The 15,767-nt window shown below is 38.0% G+C and overlaps 1 protein-coding gene across 1 annotated transcript in view; it reads right to left on the bottom strand.

The window, feature by feature from the left end:
• Window positions 1-15,767, bottom strand: part of LOC122561696 (chemokine-like protein TAFA-5) — a 695,903-nt gene that overhangs the window by 641,547 nt on the left and 38,589 nt on the right. The gene's annotated exons all lie outside the window — the stretch shown is intronic.

Here is a 15,767-nt window from a genome sequence, read left to right as displayed (position 1 = left end):
CCTGCAATCTTCTTCCCGACCTCTCCACCCCCACCCCCTCTCCGGCATATCACCCTCACCTAAACCTCCTTCCACCTATTGCCTTCCCAACACCCCTCCCCCAAGTCCCTCCTCCCTACCTTTTATCTTAGCCTGCTTGGCACGCCTTCCTCATTCCTGAAGAAGGGCTTATGTCTGAAACGTTGATTCTCCTGCTCCACGGATGCTGCCTGGCCTGTTGTGTTTTTCCAGCACCACATTTTTCAACACTGTCTTTAAGTGCCATTTAGACTGACACAAGCCAGGACGCAGTTATCAGCAGGCCTCAATCCAGTCAGCCTTTGTTCAGGTCCAAGCTCAGCTTGGAGCAGTCAGAATCATGATCCACTACTCACAAGAGGTGAGAAACCGAAAGACAGATGGCACACCACAGTCTACACTCTTTCTATCCTACTGCGAGATTCTAGAATAAGACAGACAGGTATTATGGGAGATCAAAGTGTGTGGCACAAGCATTATCATTGTTACAGGTGTGGAGTTTTCCCAAATGAGTGATGGGTAGCGCTGATGGCATGCAGGGATAGTGATGTCACAGGCTGAGGTGAGTGAGGTTAGTGATGGAAGATGCTGCAAGAATTAGTGAAAGGAGAAAAGCAAGAGATTTGCTAGGAGGTAGATGAGGTAGCAGAAATAGGGTGAGTGTCAGGTATCAGAGAGAAGATAGTGGCAGTAACTTTTACAGTGGAGAAGGACATTGACCTTTTCCCACAATGCTGGTCATTGCCCCCAGACAGTTGAGACTGTTGTAACCTGGGTGACATGGTCTGGTGTGCTGGTCACCACTGCTCATCTTGGGGAAAGAGAATGTTTGACCTGTATACCACTCTGTCAGGAAGGAGTCCCGGAACCATGGGGGCATTGTTTCCCCCATCTGCCTCAGCCAGAACAGAAGTCAGGAATTATGTACTTAGCCAACAAACTAAGATTCAGCCTGTAATATTTTTAATTGTGCAATAGCAAGGTGAAGAGAACATATCACAGATTAGGTGTTATATCTAAGAACAGAAAAAAAGCTTAAACACTAAAAAGTTTGAATGCATCTTGACTTTTAAAATTTAAACTTGAGAAATTTCATCCCATGGTTTACAAGATTTAGAAAAATTGAGATTTTTGAAAGTTCTGTGAATGTAAGTACAAACAATCTGGAATAAGTTTAAAACTCACATGTATGGTGAATACTTGGAAAGCAGAATGTGTTTTCAGTATTTATATGTTGATTCTCACTCAGTAAAGTTGCATCATATATGCTACTCTTAGTGCATATATCCTATCATTTATGCTACTCTTAGTGCAGAATGATCACATTGTGGATGGTACACTTGTCAATGCTGCAGATCATGATTGTTACTACCAACAAAACACCCAAAGGCTTTTTCTTTATATGTTATGTGAAACAAAGTTAGGGAATGTTTTCAAGTCAATAATCCCATTACATGCACTTGACTGCCTTCTATAAATATACAAGACAATTTGAACCTTTCATCATAGTCAATCACTCACTGACAAATAGGATTGTCCACCTCGGGACATTTGTGTCAGCGTTCATGGGTGACAAGACTTTGTGTGTCTGTTAAGCCTCATCCTCGATCTGCATTTCTGGTGCCACATTTGGCAGTTGGTTCCAGGAAGTGGAATTAGTTCTTGTACTCAAGATCATTGGTATTCCTTTTCCTCTTGTTCCTTTGCCGTACGTCCTCTTGCTGAGAGGTGTTCTCAAAGAATTTGGTCCCTTCATACAGGAGCTTCCTCCAAGAGAGTTTCTTCTGAATGACTGTCTCCCATGCATTGACATCTATGCTGCATTTCTTGAGAGGTGAATCTTTGAAATGCTTCCTTCGTTCTTCTATCATTCAAGTGCCTTCCATGAGTTGGGAGTAGTAGGTTTACTTTGGAGTCAGAACTCAGGCATCCAAACTACATGTCCAGGCCAGCAGATGATGATCATGGCCTCGATGTTGCTACTATTAGCTGCATGGAGCATGCTAATTTTAGTATTATATTGAAAATCACTCTGATCTGCCAAAGATGTTTAATAGACTCTATCAGACAAGGTTGGATCTTGAATTTGACAACTTCAGAAGAACAATTTGAACTAATCTCTGTTCTTCACCTCACTTTGACATCAAAATTAGATTCCCTACAGTGTGGAAACATGCCCTTCTGCCCAACAAGTCCATACCGATCCTCCAGAGAGTAACCTACCCAGACCCATTTCCCTCTGACTAATGCACCTAACACTATGGGCAATTTAGCACAGCCAACTCACCTGACCTGCATATCTTGGACTGTGGGAGGAAACCAGAGCAAACCCACCCAGACATGGGGAGAACGTGCAAACCCCACACAGACAGTCACCCGAGACTGGAATTGAACCTGGGACCCTGGTGCTGTGAGGCAACAGTGCTAACCACTGAGCCACCGCACCATACCCAAGCCTTGATATCCTGCACACTGTGGGAAATGAACTTTCTCTTGTTTAAATCTATATTTTGTCCAGAAATCCTGATTCAGTCGGAGTTAGCATGACATCAAATATGGCCTTTTCTATCAGACTTCTGTCAAAGTGGCTTTTATCATGTTTGACTTTTAATAGAAAACAACAATAAAACTCTTTAAGAGCCAGAATATTGGACCAGGGAATTATCCAAAGACTATCTGATGAAAAGGCCAGGTATAGATGGGTCAATATCATGTCACACATCTAATCTATGCTAAGTTTAATAATAAAGCATCAACAGGGTTTAATGGCTGCAAAATATGCAGGAACTATAAAGCTGTGAACATGTCAGGGTGGCAGATTTCATAAAAATGAGAGATTTGATTTGTGGCCCTTTAACGTCTACAGGAATTACCAAGCAAGTTTGGTTTCATGTGCATGTGTTGTGTGTCAACATCAGGCCGGCCTTCAAAAGGAGAGACAAAGAGCTAATATATTTATGGGACATAAAGAGTTACTGGCCTCACTTATGTGAATGTGAAGAGTTATCGGTCACTTTAATGAGGATGTAAAGAGTTATTATGGAAATTTATAAGAATGTGAATGGGTATGTGGAAGGTTTATGATTGTAAGAAAGGAACATTGTCAGGTTGGTTTCAAGGATGTGAAGTGTTACCTGGCAGCTTTACACTGATGTAAAAGATCATCCTGGCAGGTTTGTGGAGGTGTGAACAGTTATCACGTAAGCAATAATCGAGAACACGAGGATGCAATTGAGTGTAATATTGATTTTCTTTCTATTCCAACTAATTTTTGTATGTAGGCATTAATTTCAAAGTTGCCACAATTTTTTGTTAGCAAAAGAAAATAACTATATCTTAAATTAGGTAGAAAAGAAAACAAAATAACAAGTCAGCCCAGGAAGGTCATTCTTTTAAGTAGAAGACCAATATTCCTCAGCAGGGAAACATTTTCTTGTGATTTTGAGATAATCCTACCAAAGAGAGACTGTCCTTCTCAGCAGCAAAATAACCATTATCACAGCACGGAGACAGTTCCATTGTTAAATCCCTGCTGCAAAGTCTACTCCTTTTTAAAAGCATTCAATAGCGCAGAAAATGGATCAAATTGCACACAATCTGTGGCTTGGTTTGAATCGCACAATAATGATCTCTACAAAAAATTAAGTTAAGACTTGCATTCATATAACATCTTTCAAGATCTTATGGCACCTTATTTGCGAAAGTACTCTTTTGAGGTGCAATGATTGTAGTAATAAATGTATGAAATGCACTGCCAATTTACACACAGCACGGTCACACAAATAGCAATACTACTGAAGAAATAAGCATTAGCTGAGTGTTCAGGATGAAATGCTCAGCTCTTCACTGATGCCATGGATTCTTTTTGTCCATTACAGATAGCAGATAATGTCCTAATTTACTGTCTCATCTGAAAGTCATCATTTCTGCACATTCAATGCTGCACATTCACTTTATTGCATTGAAGTGCTGGTCTCAATTTTATGTTCATTTCCAAAGCCATGATATTCAATAAGGCCCACATTGCTGCAGGGATCATGATGTAGGACCGACACACATCTGTTGCTTCCATTGTAGGAAGCACAAAAACATTATGCAGTCTGTTCATTTACAAGATTCGTTGCCAATGTTAAACATATCATCCAGTGGCTGAATGCCTGAGCAGGGGACACAAATCCTAAGAGGCTAGTTTGAGTTCAAGCCAATGTGTGGTATTTAAAACCAGTCTATACCATTTAAATAGGATGTGTGTTTTGACTGAAGCAGATATTAGAAGAATTGCTTGTGGGTAAAAAAAAAAGAGGGTGAGCAGGAAGAAGAATAACTATGGAGCAATATCAAAGAGTTCCAAGGTTCTCCAATGTAACATAAAAGACCTTGGCACAGAACCTGAATAAAAAGAGAGCTCCTTAATCCACAGGGAACTAGGAGAACCTCCAGATGGACACTGCACTAACACCAGAACCAGACGAGGTGTCACGGTCAATGGTAACAGTGTAGAAGTTTCCAGACAAGTGAGGTAGTGTGTAGTTTTGGTTGAAGTTCATTGCAGAACTGACGAAAAGGCAGTGCTCAGAATTTCCAAGGAGATAGTAAAGGCAGCAGTCGCATGTTAAGGCCATGAGATAGCAACAGAAGAGTTAATTTTACAACATGAGCAACACAAGGGGCTATATCCTTAGAAATTCTGAGCAGTGCTGTACTGTCAGCTCTTCAATGAACTTTAGCAAAATCTAAACATAGGCTCACTTGCCTGGAAACTTGTATAAAATTGGTTTGATTTATTAATTTCATAATTTAAAAATGGAAAGCAAAAGATAATGTTCTGCAGATAAGGACTGCAGGATATGGATACAGTACAGCAACTACTTTAATGACTTCACTCACAAGTGTTCAAGGTCAGATCTCTCACCCCATGCCTCACCACTTCCTGTTGAATTCACAGACCTTAAGCAGCAGTGCAAAGCTCCAAACAATTTCCATAATTCAGCAACAGCAAGGCAATATCAATTGGCATCTAACCTGAAAGTTGATGATGATCTTTTTAAGTACCAATAGTTGGGGTTCCTTCCTTTGGCTGAAAGACATTCAGCAGCCCGAGGTTACAAGAATTAGCTGGAGCATTGAAAAATAGCAGTGCTGAAAACAAACCAGAGGTACATGCTGATGAACTTTGCAACCTGTTTACTCTACATATTTTCAATGGATGCTCCCAAGACATGTACTCATAACCCACATAAAAGGCTGTTCTGCCATGTTCAGACCCACTGAGTGCACATGACGCAAAGGTCGTTTGGACAAGAAGTAGTGCATACAACACTAAAAATACAGGCACAATGCAACAGAGCTTTACAGTCTACAGGTAGAGTTTAATTGTTCCACCATCACCCCTGAAGCTGTCACTCCCCCTCTTTCTCCTCACCCTCCAAAACGAAAAGCTGTGACATACTGGAAGACAGAGGGAACTACATAAGTTGTGTGAAATGGTGTGGGATAGACAATAGATTACCATCCAGTTTCCCCCATTTAAGGATGAAATTGGTCAGGTTGTCCTTCCTAGCTACAGATCAAATTAGACCCTAATATGACTAATCAAATGTAAATTCTGACAGCCTCCTTGTGGGTTCATGGGACAGTGAGTTCTCTTGATCACTCATTACTAAGAGAGATATTAGGGCTCCAAAACATGGCTGTGACAGGGCTGCCATATGTATTCAGGTTGCTGGAATGGTCTACCATGCAACTCTATTGCTCTGCAGTAAGACATTAATTGACAATCTTATGACTCAGAAACAAATAGAAATAATAACTCTATCCTTAAAACAATCTGAATATGAAATAACCCAATAACATTGAGGCAGCAGTTACATGCTGAAGTCATGAGATAGCATCAGAAGAGTTAACTTTACAATAAGAACAACACAAAGGACTATCTCCTTAGAAATTCTGAGCACTGCTGTACTGTCAGCTCTGCAATGAACATCAGCCAAAACTAAACATAGGCTCACTTACCTGGAAACTTGTACAAATTTGGTTTGGTTTATAAATTTCATAATTTCAAATGGAAAGCAAAAGACAAGGCTCTCTTGAACAGTTGTAGCATTTTGCAGACATAACTATTGCAAAAGCACACACTTCCTTAGCAAGTCAGAGAAGAATAACCTCTACAGCAAGTTAACAAGTATACCCAGTGAAAGTCAAGGGACTGGACATTCTATTAGGAATACATTAGTAAAAAGATATAACATAGAACATAGAACCGAACAGCAAAATACAGCCCTTCGGCCCACCATGTCTGTGCCAACCATAATGCTGTTCTAAACTAATTCCATCTGCCTGCACATGATCAATATCCCTCTATTCATGTCTCTGTCTAAACACATCTTAAATATTGCGATAGAATCTGCTTCTACCACCTCCCCTGGCAGTGTGTTCCTGGCAGACGTGCCTCACACTTCTCTTTCCCCCTCTCACCTTAAATCAACACCCCTCATATTTGACATTTCCACCCTGAGAACAAATTTAAACTTTTCAAACAATTGATTCCCTATATAGCAAGTGTAACACTTGGAACAACAAAGTCAGGTTTCTTACCACTTACTGACTCTGTGGCATCACAATATCAGATGCCTTTAAAGAAATGTTAAAACATTGTAACTTGAGTGGAATACACTCATGATACCATTAAAATTCTTTCCCCGTTTCACACTAACTTAAGATATTAATTAAGTGAATGGTGATAATGAATTCAATGAACAATGGCAAATGTGCTTTCTATTGGGAAAATGGTAATGCTGTCAGCACCTCCCTGAAAGAAAATAGGAAGCTTGCAATCATTTGTTAATAAGCAAGAAACATATTCATGTAAATTACTTCAAAACACATTTTTATGTCACACTGGATGTGTCATCAAAAGTCCATCCAAACTAACATACTTTCCTGCAGCTTTGCTCTTTTCTTCCAAAATGAAACAGATGTTACGAAGTATCTTTCAACAAAGATGGATATTATCTTTAGTCTTTTCCTTCCACATGCGTCTGGTGTATAACTAACTAATTAATGACAGACTGATTTTAACATCATTTTCAAACAGCACCAACACTATGTGGGGGTCCATGCTCAATAGGATACCTGGCATCAACTAATACCACATAGGCCATGGCACTGCTTGGAAACAGCCTGGACAGTTCCAGAATTGCCAGGCAGCTGACAGGATCATGAAGGTAGAACCTTTGATCCAGCCTGGTCTTATATTTGGTTAGTGAAACCTGCCTGCCAAGCAAAAATGCTTTTGACTAGTTTCTGCTTGAGAATGTATTGCTTAGCAGTTGTTTTGTCAATCAGAAAGAGGGATACAAAAATAAACTGTCCTGCTCTGCATCTGTTGTGTAGCATGTCCACTGAGTGTAGAGCAACACAGGTTCTAGCTGCAAATCATGAATACATTTGTCAAATCTTAATGCTGAAAAAGCATATTGTTGATGCAAAATGGGGGAAGATAGGAAGTTACAAAAACTAAATTTCTGAGATAGCAGAAGAGCTGATTTTATGCTGACTGTCACAGAAGACCTCAAAATACATTGGAAATTTTACTGATTTGTAAATAGAAGCACAACATTCTCGCATTCTCTCTATGACCACACTTTCACTATAATGATTCATTCACACGAATGAAGAAACATTCAACACACCTTTCTATTGACATGACACAGGTTAATGCTACTAAGCTTAGCATCAAATTTCAGACTTGAATCAATTTAATCATGTGCAAAAATATCAAGATCGTAAACATGTTGCTTGAAAGAAGGAGTTCATTAATCAATTCAGAATCATTCATTATTTCTGTAAGCTACATAAATGTTTAAATCATTTGGAAATACAAAAATATAAACTTCCAAAGCGTAAAATCTTAGCTTATTGAATCAGATATAATCACCATGCTATTTAACTTCTGGCTGTTTATGGCAAATATTATAATTATTTAACAACTGGGAAATCATGGTCACTGTACACCTGAATGTCTGACATACTGAGTGTTTCATAATTTATATTTCAAATCTAAGCACAGATGACACTGGTTTCTCTGTATGTAAAAGGTTTTATTCACAATGCTTTAACATGCTTACCCCATGCAACATTCTGGCTTCCAACTCTTTCTACAGTATAGCTTTGTTTTCATTTTCCCAAGTCCACATCATAGACCATTTCGTCGAAATAGAACAAAGAAATATATTGTGAAATAGATCAGTCACCAGACTCACATGATCAAGCGCATAAGAATTGAACACCTACTGAATGAGAAGTGAATCTCTCCTCTGGCTCAGAGTTGTAAAATTACTTCCAGGGTGGTTTGTGTTCATAGAATCATAGAAACCCCACAGTGTGGAAACAGGCCAGTTGGCCCAACAAGTGCACACCGATCCTCTGAAAAGTAACCCAGCCAGACCCATTCCCCTACCCTATTGCTCTACATTTACCCCTGACTAATGCACCTACCCTAGACATTGCTGAACACAATGGGCAATTTAGTATGGCCAATTCATCTGAGTTGCACATCTTTGGACTGTGGGAGGAAACGCGGAGAAAACTCACTGCTTTAAATTTCCATGAATCCAGGTTTCAGATGTACAATCTGCCCTTTCAGTTATGTTAATGAGTGGCATTAGACCTATTTAAGGGCATCCTGAAGAAATCTGTTGACTCCAATATCAGGTACCCTGTCTGCGATGATACACTGTAGGGAATCTAAAGTTGTATTGAGTCATATATAAATCACCTCTCAAAACGTGAGAGAAGCTGGAAGTTTGCCCCATTCAGATTAGCCCAGAGACCAAGTTCAATTTGATAATCAGTTGAGTATCACTAAACCCATCTATCATCAGGCAGCGTTGTTGTGATTTTGCATCCAATGCTAATATTTTTGTAAATGATTAACTTTCCTGAAGCAAATGATCAGTAAAATGAATGTATCCCAAAAGACAAGACAGAGAAGGTTTGGCAAATGTTTCCTGTCATTGCAGGATACAAATCTGCCAGTCATGTATTTTTGTACTTTGTCAAAAGAAATGGGGCCAAAGGTTTATTCTAAAGGAGTTTATTTCTATGAAGGCAGAATACATGCATGTCAGGAAACAACAAATCCAGAAGTACTGTCAAAAACTGACAAAATTTATCCTAAGTGTCAAAGTAATATTGAAATGACAGGCAGCCAAAGCATTCATATTTACGGCCCAATTTTTACCATAATGTTTTTGCCACACTAAAAATGCTGAAGTTGAGAAACCCAGCCCAAAGCTTTCATTTTCACAGGGTTAGGGCGAAGTTGGAAAATTAAAGTTCCTGGACGTAGCTAGCCATTTAAATTATCAGCTATCTCCATTGGGATTGGGTTTTGAAGTTCCTGGTATCTGGAACCCGAAGCGAAAATTAGACTAGTTAAGAGAAATTCTGTTAGCAGTGCATTTCTTTTGGATAGCCAGCTTACCTCCTTGGAGAGTTGACAGACCTCTCAGATAAACTTCCAGGACATACTGAAGGTATAAGTCAGGAATTCTTTGAGGTAATGTGTCAGGTTTACTTTTGGGGATGAGGGGTCAGGAGGGGTTTGGGGTTCTTTTAGATTGTTAACTGTAGTGATGATTACCTGTAAAAGGTCAATCAACCATTGGGAACTGCCCAATATGTCAAACTTGTTGGAACTTTCAGCTTTATTTCTTTATTTCCTATTTAAATCTAAGGAGGTCTGCATTGTGTAACCTTGAACCATATTTTGTATATTTTACACTGTACTATAATTACTTCAATGTTTAACTTTTAACCATGTTCTTTCTTTCTATGTTGTTCTTAAGATTCTGCACCTAGGTGCTTGCCCCTAAGATGGTGCCTTATGTGGTGACATTATACACTTTTTAACCATCTCCTATATTTTTGTACTTGAGTACACATGACAATAAAATCAAAATCAAATCAAAGAAGTATTGACCTGTCAAGTCCTGTTAAGAGATATTAAGAATTATCAGGACTTTTAAAAGTATTGACAATATTAAGGAGTGTCACATCTTTACAAAAAGTCTGAACAAGAGTCAAAAAGTGTATTTATGAATGAGTTCGCTTTTCTCAAAAATATTTAGCAAGCAATATAGAGCTTTAAGGAATGGAAGTATATTTTTCTCTTACATATACAAGTACTTAAGGATATTCAATGAATTGGTTTAGTAGGTAAAGAGGAAAGGGTGCTGGGTGGAAGAAGACACTATGTTGCCATAGGGATATGTGGGGGACGAGCAGGATGTTGGAAGAACACAGCAAGCTAGTCAGCATCAGGAGGTGGAAAAGTCAACGTTTCATGTGTAATCCTTCTTCAGAAGGGTTATACCCGAAACATTGACCTCAGCTACTGATGCTGCCGAGCCTCCTGTGTTTTCCAACCTCCTGCTTAACTACAATTGGGATATATGGGGCCATGGAGGAACGGGATAGGGCATTATGTTGCATGAACTGGTTTGGATGGGGCATGGAGAATGGGGAGGTGGGAAGCACACAGCCTGTCTTCGGAACTTTTAGCCTCCTCTACACTTTGCAGGTCACTTGTCCCAAAGCCCAATTAAGTCTACCCTCCCTGTCAAAAATGGCCATTGTTAAAAGTCAGGTTTGTGGGTTGTGGAGTTGAAATTTCTCCCACTTCTGGGAGAAGTAACTGATCCAGGTACAAAAATTGGGGCCTTTGTCTCATACTGAAATGGCAAGTATTTCAAAAAGTAAGCCATTGCATATCTTCTCTTTTTAAATATGCATAACATGTTCTTACAAAACCTTATGAAAAGATGTACTTTAAAGGTTCATAAGGTGTTGGAATCAGATGATCTGAAGTATTATGGAATGACTTTCTGTACTTTAATCACTTGACAATTGCTATAAAAGCATTTAAACATGTTCCACTGATGTCAGGAAATGAGTCATTTTGATAATAATCCAAACAAATTTCAGGTACAAATTAAAACAGCGTTGTGCAGCAAGGAAATTCCAAGAGGGCAACATATAAATGAGATTTAAATTAATTTCTTTAATCTGTTTTAATAGCAATGTAAGTATGTACACTTGTGCAGATGCATAAGATAATTTAATAAAAAGTTGCAACTCAAAAACATGTATGCATAACTGTAGCAGTTATCAGGATTCAGGCACCAGAAAGTTGAATATTAACTATTTAAATAATGGAGTAAATCATTTTGATTGCTATCTGTTGGAGTAGGTAACTATGGTATATGGAAGCATATGTTGGATGGTGTATTGGAATGTTTTGTTTTGAAAATTGACAGAGGAGACCTTTGGGACACATTCAATTTAATGTGACATTCCAAGTTCAGCAGCATAAATAATAAGTGAGAATCTTGATGATGTAATCAACAGATACCTGGCTTACTTTCCGGGTTTCATATCTGAGACAAACCGACTCTAGCAATTTAAAATGTTATACCTTGAGTTACTCTGATAGTATCTGCTTGGAGAAGACATACAAACAACAATATACTTGCAATAATTCAACATTTCTGCCTCATGGAATGTTCTTCCAAGCATCTAAAAAAAAAGCACTAATTAAAGAGTAACATACCCCTAGCTTTTTACAGTAGTGATAGTGAGGATCCAAATGTTTCCGAGCACAGCTTTCAGCTTATGATTCGGGCTTTAAGAAAAATGATCGTGAGGCTTATCTGCAAAATGACATATACTGACCATTTTTAAATTGGTGCCTTTTCGCCCTTAAGGTAAATATTTCATATTTAAGCCTGACATTTATTCCTATTTTTTTTTATTCCATTATTTTTACACTGTGCAGTGATAACAATAAAACGGCTATACTTTTTTAGTAATCTGGTAATCAGATGAAATGGAATCCTATCACATTCTAGACGGCAATAATAAAAAAAACTCATCACATTGGGTCTTCCATTTTCAGCAAGGGTTTGGGTTACCAGAACTATGTAATGCATAGGAAGATGTATCTAGTTGAGTCTTGGCTATTACTATCATTACATCTAGCAAGAAAAAATTATGTCCCTAGGCAAGCAAAGGCTGTAGTATTAACTCTTTCTATTGTAGTTGTAACTGGAGCAGAAGATGAATTTCTGTATTGTCTGCCTGGGGCTATATTTGTTGTGAGGGCAGTAGAATAGCCTGAATTTGAATTAACTTTAGCTCACTGAGCAGCTTTTCTTGCTCTTAATTTATTCACAGCTGCATAAACCATGGGAACAGCTTACATGTGTGAATAGGTTTAAACTCAGAAATCAAATTCATTGCTGCATTAGAATTCTTATTATGGTATCGGGATTTCAAACTTTTGAGTATCTGCTAACTTCTCAGTTTTGGTCATATATTTCACATCCTACTTTTCCATGGATATCAGCAACACCTAATCATTGTTATCCAGATTATACAAATCAAAGTCATTAATATTGAATTTATCGAGAACCTTCGCCACGACATATGAAAGATCCTATCTTAGATTGTACAATCCCCACATGCAATGTCAGATCCTTCCCTGCCATTGGCCACATTGGTAACTGGTTCGAGATTGCTGTCAATTAACTAAATCAGTTTGTAGATACAATCTGAAGTTAAATCTTAAAAGAAGCAGCTGATATTTGCTATCTCCTTGCATCTGACTTATATGACATGAAATTCCTGTAAAAGAATTTCATGACATATAAGTTTGGCAGAGGGAAGATGGAGGGAGTCCAGTCAAGTGTATGCATCATAATCTTGACTGGTTGTAATAATCAGAATAAAGAAGTCGTGAATTGCATTTAATGGCTCCGAACAAATAAGACAACCTAACATATTTGGTACAGTGATAAACCAACAAAGAGAAGTGGTGGAAGGTTTCAGAGAAGAACAAATTCAAAAGCAATAAGAAAAATGTCAAGAATGTCAAGTGTTTAGTGATTTGAGCAAGAATAAGGAAATGTGTCAGGAAGGACAAAAACCTTAACAGAGTGAATAAAAAAAATCATGCATAAGGTGGTATCAGAGAAGCATTGAAAAAAAGCTAAAGCTAAAACTATAACCGGATGCATGACATTTTAACAACAAAGTAGATTAATTATTAGCACTGTTAGAAATAAAGGGATTCATTTAATATCTTTGTGGAGATGTGGTCACAGATGACTAATGTTGAGAACCAAACATTCCACAATATTGACTTTCAGAAAGAAAAGACAAAATGGAAAGGTGGGGCCTAGGATAAATTGTTATTACTCTATCCTTTAATACCAATGGAGAAACAGGACAAAGCTAATTAAATATGAATTTTAATGGAACAAAAAAAATAAGAAGCAGAAAAGAGATTAGAGTAATTTGTATGGTTTCTCACTGTAATAGCAGTAGTGGTGGTGGACAGGATGCGTGTGACAAAGTGAATACAGTACACAAGGAGGAATTAAACTTTCATTAATGCTGGGCAAACCAAATTTATGATATTGGTGTGTTGAGGACAAGTATGGGAAATAATGATCATTTTCTAGATCACAGTATTGACAAACCAATGAGGGATTGGCTATTTTAGATCTAGTATTGCGTAAAAAGGGTTAATTATAAATCTTGTAGTAAAGAGGCCTCTAGGGAAGAATTATCATTATATTATAGAATTTCTTTTTGAGTTTGTGAGTAATTTAGTTAAATCCAAAACTGGGATCGTAAATCTAAACTAAACACCCAACATAGATATGAAGCGACATACAATTAAGATAACTAGGAAATCAGATTAAATGTGCAGTGTTTAGATTAAAGTTAAGCAATGGCAATAGTGTAAACAAATGCAGAAAGGAAATACATTTTCTTGAGAAATCATTAAGAAGGGAGCAGATGGAATTTGTGGAAAAATGTGAAGCTATCCACTTTGGAAGGAAAATATAGAAAAGCAGAATATCTTTTGAATAAGATCCAGAAATGTTGGCATTCAGAAGGATCTTGGTATCTCTGCAATGACTCAAAGAAAGTCAACATGCAGGCAAAGTGAGCAATTTGACATAAATTCTATGTATTTAAATACAATGAGTAATATAATAAGTAAACTTGAAGAGGGTTAATCTGGTTCTTGAGGAGTGTGATAGGGTGAATGTTGCATCTGGGGATGACGTTTGGCCTGGTTGGGGAGTCACTCACTAAAACCAAACGGTAGATCTTTTACATACCCCTGAACAACATGGACAATGGTGAGAAGGTTGGGAAAATATAGCGAGAACTGAAAACTGAGATTTTTAATGTCAAGAAAGTTTGAACAGCTATGTGAGAATCCTGCTGGAAGGCACCAAAGGATCTATTTGCATGTATTAACATCTCACTGTTTCCTAATCACATTTATATTCAAGTTGTTATTTCCCCAGGTAGCAAAGAGAATTGATCACCGAGATCACTCCAGCCATTGATTTCAACTAGAAAGAAGATCCATGGAGATATCAGGTGAAGTTGATGCAGTTCACCAGCTTCTTCTCCAGCCATCTATCTTGGTCAGCATTCCCCAACATCGCAGGGTTCACTCCAGGAACAATAACTGCACATACCGTTCATCCAAAAAGACAGTTATCAGCAAAGCAACAGCCTCACCACATCATCATGGCACATTGCACACTCACTTATAACATGGCTCAGCACCTTAATGCTGCACTTTGGAAATCACTTGACACCTTTCATTACTAATGTTCTGCTGGGCCACGGGGTATACAGGGTAGGCATTTATTTCACCCATTAAGGAGACAACTATTTTTAGTAGTTATATTTCCCCTTTATAGACAGCCTCATTTATAATTTCACTGATAATTTTTCAGATTTGATACATTCTTGATCATTAGAATCAAAAAGCACAGAAACAGACTCTTCAGCCCAATTTGTCCATACCAACCAGGTTTTTTAAATTGAACTAGTCTGCTTTGTCTGCAGTTGGCCCATGTCCTTCTAAAATTTTCCTATCCATGTTCTTGTCCAAATGACTTTAAAATATTGTAATTGTATTCACCTCAACTACTTCCTCTGGCAGCTCATTCAATATAACTACAACAGTCTGTGTGAAAAGGTTGCCCCTCAGGTCCCTTTTAAATCTTTTCCCTCTTACCTGAAACTTATGCTTTCTATTTTTGGACTCTCCTACCCTGCGAAAAAGACCTTGGCTATTTACCTTATCTATAGTCTTCATGATTTTCTAAATCTTTATAAGGTCATCCCTCAATTTCCAATCTTGCAGGGAGAAAAGTCTGAGCTAATCCAACCTCTCCTTATAATCCAAATCCTCCAGTCTTGGTAACATCCTTGTAAATCTTTGTTGCACTCTTTCCAATTTAATAACATCCTTCCGACAGCAGGACAAGCAGAATTGTACATAGTACTCCAAATGTGGCCATACCCATGTCGTGTAACATGACATTCCAACTCTACACTGTACTTATATGCCTGTTGACTTTGAAATCTAAATTCATGGTTCTCCACTTATATGATTTATTTATATATTTTATAATTAGTTAATCTGAGTAAACAAACATATTAAGAGAAAGAATTTTAGTAAATCATTCAGGCAACAGGTCATCTCTCTTGTGTATGTAAAAGTTAACAGTGATACATTATTGCGTGTTCTCCACTCCTCATCATGATTGTGTAAATTGTTCACATAAGTTTCCTGTTTAACAGTGCTAACTTTTTATCAAAGTCAATTTCTAAGCACAATTTTCAATCACCCAAGTAGCCATTCTGCATTCTTA

The sequence above is a fragment of the Chiloscyllium plagiosum genome, chromosome 23 (assembly GCF_004010195.1).
Source record: "Chiloscyllium plagiosum isolate BGI_BamShark_2017 chromosome 23, ASM401019v2, whole genome shotgun sequence".
In the NCBI taxonomy this organism is placed as follows: domain Eukaryota; kingdom Metazoa; phylum Chordata; class Chondrichthyes; order Orectolobiformes; family Hemiscylliidae; genus Chiloscyllium; species Chiloscyllium plagiosum.
The sequence above is the reverse complement of the archived record's forward strand: the minus strand, read 5'-3'. Positions and strand labels throughout refer to the sequence as shown.